The sequence below is a fragment of the Accipiter gentilis genome, chromosome 28 (genome assembly GCF_929443795.1).
Source record: "Accipiter gentilis chromosome 28, bAccGen1.1, whole genome shotgun sequence".
In the NCBI taxonomy this organism is placed as follows: Eukaryota; Metazoa; Chordata; class Aves; order Accipitriformes; family Accipitridae; genus Astur; species Astur gentilis.
This window is the reverse complement of record NC_064907.1, coordinates 20,860,850-20,874,112: the sequence shown is the minus strand read 5'-3', so window position 1 is coordinate 20,874,112 and position 13,263 is coordinate 20,860,850. Positions and strand designations below refer to the sequence as shown.

The following is a 13,263-nucleotide window of genomic DNA, read 5'->3' as shown; positions in this document are numbered from 1 at the left end:
CAAGTATTTCAAAATACACAGTTGTGGGAAAAGTTCTAAGAAACACTGTCATACAAGCTGTAACTGCATTCAGGATTTAAGAAGAAAGGAAGTTGAGCACAAAGCATTGCATTCTCTTAACTAGAAAAGTGGAATTTGCTTTACAGGGACTGTCTCTAGGTATCCTTTCTGTTAGATGAGAGGGATGTACATTTTAATGGGTTGAGTCATGTACAAAGGGTAAGTGTAAGTAGTACCCAGGACCATGCATTGCTCATTGAATTAAATGGTAAGCTTTCAAAGCAATTTCAGTAATTCTTTGTGTATACTCGATACAGCATTAGGGAAGAAAACAGTAGATGTTTTCATATTAAAGGATATCTTCTGGTAAGTGCTTTTTCAAGGAATTTATAATTCAGTGGATTTATAAATGTCTATAAGATCAAACTTAATGGCTTAGTCTTTCTGCTGTTCTAAGTTGTGGGTGGAAGTGGATCTATTTATTCTACTAGTATGTGATGTGATTTTCTTTTGTTTGCTGTATTATGTTAAGTGTATTCTGGAAGATGTTCGTGCAAGTCTGCTGTATAAATTGAATCTTTTCACTGATGTAAAAGATTTCATATTGGTAGGAAGAATACTTACGTTAGGAGATGCTACAAATATGTAGTCGGGAGACTTGTTTAGCCATCATAAATGAGGCATCCTACACCTCACCCTCCTGATGAAACAGGATGTTCTTGCAAAGATGATGTGCCTTTTTCTGACAGCTGAAGATTTGTGAGGCATCTGCTATGCTGGAACAGGCTTGCTTTTTTTTTTTTTTTGCTATAACTTGTGCAACAGAGAACCTCTTCTTAACAGTTTTTCAGTGACTGCATCAGACTTAGCTTTTCATGTTGTGTGTTTTTTCTTGTTATTACCTGGCAATATATGAAGGTTCAAAGGAGGGACTTAGTTACCAGGTGTTTGCGGTCGCTGGGTCATACTTTTACCAGTTTTGATCATATGAGATAACCATTGTGTGCCATCCCTATACACAAGACACCTTTTTCAGTACAGTGGAAATCGGTGACTTCAAAGAAGAATTTTGTCCAGACTCTGAGTGCTGCAAAACTAGGGAGGATGGCCTCAGAATAAATATTCAAACTCAGAACGTTGCCTGTAAATTGTCAGTTAGTTTACCAAGGTCTGTCTAAACCAGTGTCTGTCTAACAGCAAACATTTGTAATTTGACTAGGGCACTCTGAAGTATTTGTTTCATCCTTAAACTGAACACTGTACGTCTGAGAAGAAGGCAAAAAATGGGATTTCCTCATAATAATCAGAAGTGAACTCCTCCTCAGAGCAACATTCTCAAGCAAGACAAATGCTTCAATCAGTTTAAATTTCAGATATTAAGCAGGTAATAAAAATGAAGTCTAGCTATGGAGGATCACCACGACAATGCTTCCTGCACTGAAGTAGAGCAAGATAAATTGTCTGCTGTGATTCGACTTCCGTCAGTAAAGTGCAGCAATACATAGAGCTTCTCCTCTGTTTATTCCTGCCTGTCTTTCACAGTATTATGGAGTTTGAAGATGCACTGTAAAATATTCCACTGTCTTGAAACAGTAGTCGCAACAGTTATATCTTGAATTAACATTCATCTCAAATGTGGCAGTGATACAGTACCTATTCACTGCAAGGGATTTTAACCAACCAACCTGCCATTAGATCTGTCCAGACTGTCGATCATGGAAGCTGGGTTTTAAGTGGAGGCATCCAGATTAGTAGGTGGTTTATTTGAACTAAGTTATTGAGTGTAAATACTAAGTAATCAGAAATAAATCATTTGAATGATTAAATTCTCCACTCACCAGTGATGAACTTTGGAGCAATTATTTTTAATTGTAAGGTAAATAGAAAAGTCTTGCTTAATCAGATACTGAAGTAACATTACTTGCACTGAACTGGATTATACTTTGAACTATGATATTCAGGGCAAGCAGCGTTTGAGTCCCCAGCATTGTTTAATGCAACTATTTAAAAAAACCCACAACCTGGACATTAGAGTAAAAAAGCAAATTATTTATTCCTCTCAAAACCCTACAGTTTTTTCTTGCCATTGATCGCTTAGTCCTGTAGCTCTCTGTGAGCACATCAAATGCCTTGAATCTAAAATAATTTCCAGCATATTCCTCAAAAGTATTGTAGATGAGTAATCTTGCAGGCAGTGTGTTGACCTCTGGTACAGCAGTTTATATTTTACAGTCTTAAAATGTGAGATATGGTGATGCTTCCATTAAGGGCTGTAAGCTTTCTCTGTATTGAAGTTAGAAGATGTTTCTGTTTGTGAAAACATTTGGGATTCAGAAGTAAAGAGCAAAGGAAGGAATCTAGTAATTGGAAAAGGAGCAAGTGGAGGAGACTTTTCAACATCTCTTTGCAGTGGAGATTAAATGCTGGAACATAATGTGGTTTTATATACGCACGCATTGCATAAAATAATCAGTGGAAATAATTGGCTTTCTTCCACGCATTCTTAGTAAATGATGAATAAAGAGTATTGCACATAATAAGTGTCAGCTTTCAATTAAATGCGCGCTATTCAGTACTTGGTTCTTTGATGCAAGAACAAGCACATGCCGATTTCTGATCTGCTGATGATCCGCAGCTTTCAGGTCTTGACAATTAAGCAAGCAAGCCTTTAAATTTGCGTAACGCTGACTTTTCTCATAAAGCGAAGGGAGCTAGATGGCGCCATCGGCCTGTCTTTTGCCTCTGCAAATTTGGGTTCAAAAGGTGTGCTTCAGGTAAAGTTGAGCTCCTTATTCTGCCTTCCAGCGGGGTGCTCCTGGCCGGCTCTCAGTTGGGCCCAAGTGGCAGAGACGCTGCGTAGGTATGTGGGCAGAAAGCGCCTGCTTTCTGGTGGCCTATTTTAATTATCACTTAATGGCATCGGTTGTAGAAGAAGTGGTGGTGTTTCATTAATACTGCGAGCTTATGATGTATTTGGAGAGATTGCTGCATAATTGCTTCCCTCGTAGGGTAAGGGGATGGTGTACAAACCTGATGGCAAACAATAACGAGGCAGGGGCTGTGATGTGACGAATTATAAGGGATGTTTGGAAGTGTAAGGGCAGCCTTAAGACAGTGCTGTCCTCCTGCAGAGAGGCAGGTCATGGAGAGAACAACAGATTCACGTGGAAGGACTGCATGTTAATTAAAGTTTTGTTGTTGTTTCATGTTTCTTGCTTCTATTCCTGCCTCCCTCTCCGTCTCGCTTTGCTTTGTGGCCCTGAACATCACTTTTATGCAGTATTTTTCCATTAGGAAAGCGGATGAGCCCAGCACAAGTTATAGTGTGCATTTTCAGTTCTTGGTCAGGTTGTGGATGGCTAAGCCTTGTCTTAGGGAACAGAGCTTTGAGATCTGGGACCTCTTGAAAACTGGCTAATTGCTAATAAAAATACTTCTGTGCAAGTTGCACAACGGAGGCTTACAGAAATGCTAACTTGGTGGAGAAAATCCCAATCCTGATTACAGCTGTTGGAGTCAGGCATGTTAAATATTTATGCAGCTTGACTTTTGAGGGCCCCGGCTGGGTTTTCTCCCTGCAGAAGAGAGTAGGTTACGTAAAACACTTGAACCTTCTTGTTCAGGTTGATCTGTATGCCCTCTGTCTGCTGTTACTCCGAGAGACTGACTCTCCGTTCCCTTCCTTTTCGTAACTATGGCAGAGGCATGTAGTAACAGTTTATGACCGTGTGGGGTCTTCCTGCGTTTCAGCCGTTGTGTAACGCGCAGCGGTGGTGATTGGACACAGTACAGTTATACAATGTAGTGAGCCCAACCAGATTATAAAAATCCTCCTTTGGTATGTCTGCATCCTTTCAGGCTGCGGCTTGCAACTCGAACTGTTGCACTGAGCATAGGCTGGAAGACAGGCGGTGGAGGAATTGGCTGAGACTGTCTCTAGAAGTTGGTACAGGTTTCTGGAGGTAAGAGCTTCTTTGAATTCAGATGTTAATGGGGATGATTACAAAAATTCAACTGCTTCAGTGTGGGCAATATTAAGGAAGAAAACTGAAACCTGACAAACTCAGGTTTAATAACTATAAGTTTCAATATCTTAAAGATTTTAGGACTTAATTTTTCATTTAAAAATTGTTATTACTGTAAAGAAAGACTCAAAAATATTTACCCTCTTCCCTGTGTACCTGTAAACTTTGGATTCCTTTTAATTTTTAAAGTGGGAGAAATTTATAAGAGGCTTATGTAGCAAAAAAGAGGTTTTAAGACTGTTTGACCCCAAAAGTACAGCATCTTGGTTAGTTTTTGTAAGTTTCTTGATTTCCAAATCTTTTATTAAGTTACATTAAATAGAAGTGAAAAAATTGTTTCAAGACAAGCCTAATAGATCAACTCAGAGTAAACTTTTTCAAGTGTGTAATCAGTTGCTGGTTTTATATTGCTTACTGGACTAAAATTGTTCTCTTTCAGCAAGGAGTGAGTATCTGTTTCAAAAGCAGACGTAGGAATGCCTAAGCCTTTGGAAAGGAGCTTCGTATTCAGAGTTGAAAAAGTTGGCACATTACCCTGATTTGCTTAATAAATGGAATTTTTCCTAGATGAGTTTCTAACTTCACCTTCATTTTAATGTGATTAAGGTCTTGGAAAAAAAGTAGCTTTCATCAAAGTGCCAAGTAGAAGTACAAAGCAAGCTGAGAAGAGAACCAGTGTGTGTTCAGGTTTCTTTCTGAATGCTGTGAAGGAGCTTAATGAACTGTGTATTAACATCCATAATAATGTGGAGGTATCTGAATTCTTAGGTTATTAATGCTCCACAGGGAGATTGTAAGGACTACATGCTATTATAAATCAAGTTAATGTGTACCATAAACAGTGAGAGAAGTGTACTGTGCTGCAAGTAAGACTATAAAGTAGTGATGTGTTTTATAAAGAACAGTGATACGCTATTTCATTTTTATTTACCGTGAGCGTCATTGCTATCTAGAGAACACTGCAGGTGTCATTTGATAGCAGTCACTTGATGTCAGGCTGTAAAGTTGTTATCTCCTAGATTTTGCTTGTGCTTCTTTGAAATGTAATCTTATGGCTTCTTTTGTATACTTCTTTCTTGGTCTTTCGTTAAGACTCTGTTAATGCAGACTGCTGCGTACGTGTTGATGGGATCTCCTATGGAGGGTGGCACACGTTGCACAGAAATTTGGCAAAACTGTTGCCTATTGGAACAATAAAATGAGAGAGTAATGGGGTGAAAGATGAGCGAGGAACAGCTTGGCCAATATTGTTTTTGACCAAATGCACCTTCAGGTTGACCTATACTTACTGGAAATACTCATATTTCAGATATTTTCATTTAGAACCACAGCCTAAATAAGTTCTTTTTTAATAACTTGATTAACCAAACATGTAGTTCTTGAAAGCTGTGAGATCCTTTGTTAAATGTCTCATTCAGTTAGATTTAAGTCCTCTTCTCAACAAGCTCATTCACACAGGAAGTTAATGAGATTTAGCTAATGTGCTTTAAATCAACAGAAGGTTTGAGCTCGGCATAACTTTCCTGTGTGTCTTTGTGTAGACATGTCCTAATAACGTTGGTCAGTTGTTAAGACATACTATTCTGGATGGCAGTCAAAATACCAACTACTTAAAAATTCATTAGTGCCTACAAAGAAGGAATATGTTTGCGCTTTGAAGATGTACTTTGAAGTGAAGTGAGAAACTTAACTCAGGACCTAAACTTCTTAAAGTGCCTGTCAACTCCTGTTTTTTAAAACCTGGTCTAGTGGAAGGTGTCCCTGCTCATGGCAGGGCAGTTGGAACTAGATGATCTTTAAGGTCCATTCCAACCCAAGCCATTCTATGATTCTATGAGATGTTAGGAAGTTTGGCCATATTTAGCAGTGCTTTGTTTGCTTCTACTGCAGGTAAAGGGAAATTATGTCTTTTTGTATAGTGTTGCATTAGGAATTTGAAGCATACTTTTCAAGTGTGGATGTAGTTTGCTCAAGTGGAGGGGGAAAAATCTCTGTGGCGTTTAAGGATGTGGTAGCATTTCAGTGCAATTTCATTTCACAGGAAGAAACTCTGGGTACAAGAGGCACCTGGTAGAGACAAATCACGAGGTTTTTTTTGAACCAGAGAGGCTCAGTTTCAAAATAGCCTGAGGAAGAGCTCTATTTAAGACTAAAGCAGGAAGATGTTTTTTACATGTAGCAACAGAAGATTAAGCATGGATGCTCTGCAGCTTTTTTCACTTCTGTAAGATGGTCAAAATCCCCTGGAAGGTTGAAAAAATGCCCTTTGGGCACACCTACATATCTGGAACAGTTTGTGGGGTAGAGGACCTCACGGGCACTGTATCCAAGTGCCAATCTGGAGATGTAATACTCGTGGCCAGCACTGTGAAGCAATTGAACTTGTGGTTGCGGGCCTGCAGACAGTACTTTGATTGCATCATGTTAAGTACTTGTTGGTCTTTATTAGCCTCACTGATGAGATACTTGTTGATGAATTCTTTGAAATGGGGAGGACCTTTTTGCTTTGTAGGAAAACATCAAGCAACTTTTTGGACGGCTTTGAGTAGCAAAGTGGCTACTCTTTTGATCCCTTATAATTTGGTCAATAATATTTTAAAACCCCTTGATAATGTACTGTTCCATTTTTAACAGTTTCTCAGAAACAAGTTTTTCAGGCTTACGGTAAATAGCAGATGTGAATGGCTATGGCAGGCAGGCTGGAGAGTGAAAGGGGGAATCTTGTTCTAAGGTTCTTCTAGTATTAAAAATAGCATAACTTGGGACTTGTAGAAGCGAGAACATGTATAAATGCAAACCACAGTGCCTGTAGCTCGCATCTGATGCACAGAAGACAAGGTGTGTCTAATAACAGGAAGCGAAGTCTTTGGTTTTTAATATCTTAATGGCAGAAAATCAGCACAGAAATTTTGTGCAACAGGCGTAACTAGAACCAATAGCAATCTGGAGAAAGCTCCTGTTCCATAATTAACTGGGAACTGCCTTGCTTTTGTGTTGAGTTGTGTGTCTGGCCAGGGGTAGCTGTACCCTCTAAGTAAACTTGTCTAATTGGAGCCTCCACAAAATTCCTAAATTGTCTGCATTGCCAGTCTTGAAAGCACAGAAGCACTCCTGTTTCCCTAATCAGTTTGGTACAGTGTTTTGGTGAAGGAGTTTCTTTCAAAACTTCCCTGATCTCTTGGCATCCATCCTGCTGCCTTCTGCAGCCATCTGCATCTCCCTGGATACTCTCGTGCTGATCCGAGCCGTGTGTCTGCCTGTCTCTTGGTGAACGTCGGCTGGCAACCAAACTGTAAGCAGGTCTGTCCTGCAGCATGCAGTTTCTCTTTAATATGTCCCTAGTCCTGTAGAGTAGTATTAGCTGCTTGGCCTAAATGCACCTTTTTAAACTAAACAAAGTAAATGTGGTGCATTTGTTACTGGCTTAAATTTTTCATAGCTGTCCGGCGCTACAGGAACTGAGAATTTATCTTTAGTCATGGTCTACAGCGTGCCCTTTCCAGAAACAGCTCTGCACTGCTCACAGTACTCGGTACTGAGCAAGTAAAGTGGATTTTAAAACTGGTTCTATCTTCTGCTCAGACTTGGTTCATTTTAACAATAAAATAACCTGACGTGCAGGAAGTCCAAGTCCCTTTCCACATCTCTGTTGTGTGTCTGTTGCCAAAATTATAATCTCAGATGTAAAGGATGCCTTGATTTGTATTTAAACGCGTCACGTGCCTGAGTTTTAGAGATGCCAAACACTTGAAAGTGCCATTGGAGGTGCTGGAACTCGAGATGTACTGCTGCAGTTCAGGTTATTCGCTTCAAGTGTTTTTGAATTTATTTAAAATTTAGGTGAAGCTAACCTCAGTTGATGTTAGGTTGGACAACCTCTGGCTGAGCATCATCTCTGCTTGCAGGAGAAAGTTGTTGTTATTCACGTGATTCTGACAGCTGATTACAACTAATAAAGTGAAGATTGTAATTAAGCTGTCACCTTAATTTGATTCTAATCTCCTTAGTGTGTGCAACAGACTGAGCTCTCTTGGCTCTTCAGCCATCTGTAAAAGCCAGAAAGGTCTTGGGTTGGATCTGACATCGCTCCTTCCTCAGGGCGGTGCAACATGTGCTTACCAGGTGGCATACCTACATTAGTGCTCCTGGGAGCTTTTCCATCGGTACGCTCTAAAGAATGTGCTGTTTCATCGCCAGCTTGTTTTATAACCACGCCTGTTGTGCTTCCTTTACGAATATTTCCTTTGCACAGCAGTCTAAGGCCACTGAATGCAGGTCAGTTCCTGATATTTCCACAGTCAAGATGGAGACAAGAGGGTCACAGGTAGTGATTAACTAGTTAATTCTGTTTGACACTTCTACTATGCTAAGAGCTGGGAGGCAATACACTTACGTTTCAGACTAGCTAGGATTCTCCTTTTAACTCTTTCACCAGCTGGTTTACTTGTGTCCTAGACCTCCTCCAGCAGAACTTACTGTTTGAGGGAAAGTGATACAGCAAACCACAACTGTAAGGTAGCCAATTTCCATTTGTCTTTGCAGACAGTTCTGCTACTTTACAGAGCAGTAAAACATTTGTGATTGTCCAGCAGCTTGTGGCTGTGGCTTTTGGGGACCTGGTATCAGCTCTAAAATGCTGCAGCCCCATCACGCAAAGCACTAAGTCAGGCCGCTCATGTTGTGTTCAAACTTTGTGCCCATTGCTCATGTTTATCTGCTCAGCTTTATGCTGGGTCAGCTCTCTCCTGTCCTCTCAAAGCAGCTGCACAAATCAATATGGAAAGTCTAAAGTATTTTGGCTAACATCTTTGTATGGTGGGTCTGGCTCAGTTGATAGAAATTTGAGATCCAGCTGGAATTCGGAAAGACCCTCATGGTTTGAGGAAGTTTTTTGTTTGGAATTTGGAAAATAAAGAAATACATAGAGCTGCTTCCCTCTTAGAGCTCCTGGGGAAAAAACCCTGCATCATTCTTACACTTTGGAAAAACAGTAATTTTCAGAGTTAAAAGTCATCGTGACAATCATGGGGGAACCTGAGGTCCAGAGTAAGCTTCTTCCAAAGGGTTAACCTCTAGATCTGCTTACTGCAAATGTAGGGTGATGAGCTTTATTGTATTCATGATATATCCTGAACACAGCTTTGCTTCCCAGTTCTGGTGCAGCCAGTCTGACAGCACCTGACAAATTGTTGACACTCTTCTAACGGATGTTTAAAACAAACAAAAAACCCAAACAAAACAAAATGAAAAAAAAAAAAACCCAAAAAAACCCCACCCCAAACAAAACCCCAAACCCCAAACAAACAGAAAAGCCCCAACAACCTATTGCCCCAAGCATGTTGCAGTCTGGAGGTCAGATTGGTTTTGTTTTCCCCAATCTTTGCTTTGCCAGACTGTGGATTCAAATGTTAAAGGCCCTCAAATATAGCACTGTAGACATGAATGCCATCACAGCAAATTTGAATTATTTTTTTTGTTAGTGGGTGTTCTCAGACTAATACAAAAAACTGGGGAACATTTTTAGTGTGGTCCAGCCAAAAACTACATCGAATGATGCTGCTTTTAAAGAAAACAATGCATGCAAGGGAAAAGACGTGTATATTGCAATTGCCTACTCCTTTAATGGGGTTCATGGTCCATTTTTCCTTTCCATGTTAATAAGCTCTTTATGCATATCTGTATCTTCTGTCCTGCCCAAGTTAACCCTTGAATCTAATAAGAGATGAGTTTTTAAATTATTTTTTAGACAGACTTTCATGCAGCTTGGTCCCTTGTGAAATGGAAGCTTTTCATGCAGCCTGTCTTGGTATATGGGCAGATTCCTCTGTAGGAAAACCTCTGTTGTATACTTCAGTGAATGTTTTTATTTGCAGTAGAGGTTCCAGAGTAATGTCTTGCAGGCAGAAACTGCAGGAAGAAAAAGAAAAGTACATTTAATTACAGTCTTGCATTGTACCTCTCTGTCTCTGATGGTTTTTATCTTTTTTTTCTTCCTGTGAACTTTGAAATGCATTGTAACCTGTTTAAGCAAAATAGGAGGTCCCTTGGTAAAATAGAGGATGTGGTATTAGTAGTCATGAAAATGCAAAGTGTAAGAAGTACCATGTTGTGTCAAACCAGACATTCCCGTAGCTTTGTGTCCTGTTCCAGTGGTATGAAATCTGGAAGAAGATTTGTGTGTTGGAGAAAAGGCAAGCATGTCAAAGATGCAGAGTGGCCTTTCCCCAGCTAGGAGGATTTTCCTCTGGTGAACTTGCACCTGACTATCCCCTGCAGTAGGCTATTTGTCTAGATACTAATCTTATCTAAAGCACTGTAAACCCATGCCAGCTTTTGGCCTTCCTGGGTTAATCATGTATGAGCACTGAAGATAATTTGGTATAGAAAGAGATGAATGTTAATCAGTGTCCTAGTGGAAATTTCACTTCTAGCCTTTCCATTTGATCCAAGGCAGCAGATAATTCGGTGTACTGTGTGTACCTAGCTGGCATTGAATGAGTTTTATCTCTTTTTACATGATATTTCAGCTTCTGATCAGTTAGATGTGTTACAGGAGGGCTATAAAATGTGAGTCATATTGTTTAGCTATGCTCAGTTGGTGGGATAAGAGGGCTGATACAGAAGAACCGTATCTTTCAGATGACCTGGTCTCCTGCTGCCTAGAGATTTCTGTTTCAATTAGACACTTCTGAGTGCAGAATCAAAGTATTCTGAAAATCTCTAATTATCATCTGTGCCATTAAGTGCAAGTTTAATTGCTGAGTAGAAGCAAGAAGAGTTTGGGAATTTGTTCTCCTCATTTTCTTTGGACTGCCCGTCCCCCGACACAGGTATGTGTAGTGCTTGTGTGCATGTGTATGTGTCTGTACACAAACACAACACTCCCTCTCTCTAGGAAAAGTAGCAGATGAGGCTATTTTTGCCTGTTAATTTGGAGTCACTTGTTTGTCATCATCTGGGAACCCTCATCCAAAAACTATCTTTCTAGCTATTGTGTTTCAGCTCTCAAGAATTAATATAAGGCACAACTTATTATTTGCCTGCTCTCTTGATGTAATTCTCAAGAACAATTCCCCAGGAATGATCACATCTTCTTTGAGAAGATAGCAGTCTTACTGTTTTGCAGTGCAAAGTAAAATAGGATTATATGGTCTTTTCTTTTGTATTGGTAGAGATGCTAGTTAATGCTAACTAAGAAGCTTATCGTGCCAGAATACCTTAAACCAGATCTCCTGAATGACAGGTTTCCTGCTGGTCTAACTCTTACACTGGTGTTTTATTGGCATGGCTGCGTTTGTTAGGGAGGTGTAATTCTGCCTTTTCCCTTTTCCTTTCCAATCTGAGATGATAAAGCTGCCAGACTAAACCACGCCTGTCTCCATCACTGATTTTCTTGGAGAATAAAATATGTCTACATTGACAGAAAAAGGCAAATTATTTTCTTTTTTTCTTTTGTGCTTGGAAAAAAATCCTTTGTGCATCTACAGTAAAAGCAAACAAAACCCCTCAAACCCCGCCCCCCCCCCCGACATCCCCACTGCCCCCAAACCTTTAACTAGTTTCTATCTCATACTCCTCTCTAACCTGTTCACGTTGCCTCTCAGACCTGTATAGGCAGCTTTTAGATGAACGTTCCTATAAAGATTTGAGAAGGTATTGCCAATTATCTGTGCACAAACTCAGAAGCAGACAAACTAATTTAAAGTGGCCGTTCATGTGGAAATTTGCACTTTTGAAGGGGAAGTCTGTGGTTATTGTAAAAATGGGAATGCCTTTTTTTCAGAACAGCATGACGGTGAGTACTGGAACTAGTCTTCTCCTTTAGTCTTAAGTTCAAGTGAGAAATAATTAATTATGCTAACTTAATATTTACTTTAAGAAACAAGTCTTAATTAAACCCGTATTTGAAGGCACTCCATTCCATTCCATTTTGATTTAATTAGGACTGCTTCAAGGCTATCTCAGTGCCCAAGTAGTATTTCTTATGTACGTATATTTTATCTCTTGAAAAGTTACATCGCTTTGAAAGATTAATATCTCTTTCACCTGAAGTAACCAGAATTTTCTAGCAAATGGGCAATTAACAGCTATTAAGAGGTTCTAAAATAGTAGTACTCTGTAATTTTTCAAACAGTCCTAAATTGCCCCTAGCAGAAGGGTCTTTGTCAAGTTTCATTATTATTGCAATTACAGTAGACATTCAAGCTGCTGGCATTTTCCTGAGCAGCGTTTTGGAAGGGAGGCTTAACAAAAAAACCCAAACGCTACTTTTTTGCTTTCTAGTATGTACATAACTGTGTTTTTTGAATGTCCATTAGCTGCATTTCCGCCTCTAGCAATTAAGTTGAAAATGTCATTACCTTGCTTTTGAAGTAACGCCAGTGTGCAGTGGGTTTTGCTGCTTGAATGTGTTCCTGGCTTTGTAGAAAATTTCACTTGATGTGATTTTGAAAAGGCCATTTTTTCAGGTTCTATCATGTACTTTCATCTGTAGCGTAGGCTGTTTTATCCGCAGCTGTCTGCAGCCGTGCTTTCTTTTTTTTGAAGCTCAGTAACTACAGGTTGCAAAACTTGGTTTGCTGCGGAATTTTCTGTGCTGTCCTGTGGGAAGTTTAGGTTCAAATCTGTTAATTCATGTTCCTTAGTCTTGGAAATGGCAAAAACGTGAATGACCCTGGTCTAATTTAAGGAGCGAATGTGGGAAGACTATACTGTAGTGACCCATCTGGGAAAACAAAAGAGAAGCAGTGAGCTGTACAACCTTTCCTTTTCCTGTGCCAAAATAGTAGTGATACTAATTAAAATGCACAGTTTTATCCTGAAGCAGTTGCCTCAACATCATCAGGCAGATTACTTGGAATGTCCCTCCAGCAACTGGGATAATTTCGGGTAAGGGTATTTGTCAGAAAGGGCTGTTTCTGTCTGTCTGAAATAGGCTCACTGAAAGTCAGGTATACTTCACTGTCCATCTAGTCTAAGCTTCTTGGATGCTTTTTATTTAAAAATAAGTTGTTTTAAAAGGAAGGATTTAGTTACACAGCTGTGAACTTGTGAGTAGGTCTACAAATTTATACTCTTTGAAGAAGCACAAGTATTGTTTGCAGTGGATATTCAATAGTAAGCTGTTTTACATTGCTGCGTAGCTGGAGTACAGGCATACTTTGTTCCCAAAAAGTTCTGTGGAAATGACAGTGGAATTGAAACAAAACCTAAGTTTCAATATACTACTAGTAGTTGA

The 13,263-nt window shown here is 39.6% G+C and overlaps 1 protein-coding gene across 8 annotated transcripts in view; it reads left to right on the top strand.

Annotated features, from left to right (window-relative positions):
* Positions 1 to 13,263, top strand: part of SLC23A2 (solute carrier family 23 member 2) — a 71,021-nt gene that overhangs the window by 24,399 nt on the left and 33,359 nt on the right. For 4 of the 8 annotated variants that reach the window (XM_049831183.1, XM_049831182.1, XM_049831180.1 and 1 more), the window contains one exon: positions 3,859 to 3,962. The exons of 3 other annotated variants lie outside the window; for them this stretch is intronic. The gene's annotated coding sequence lies outside the window, so the exon portion shown is untranslated. Of the gene's footprint in view, positions 1 to 3,858; positions 3,963 to 11,563; positions 12,915 to 13,263 lie in introns of those variants that run through there. One more of the 8 variants, XM_049831186.1, reaches the window with a different exon arrangement.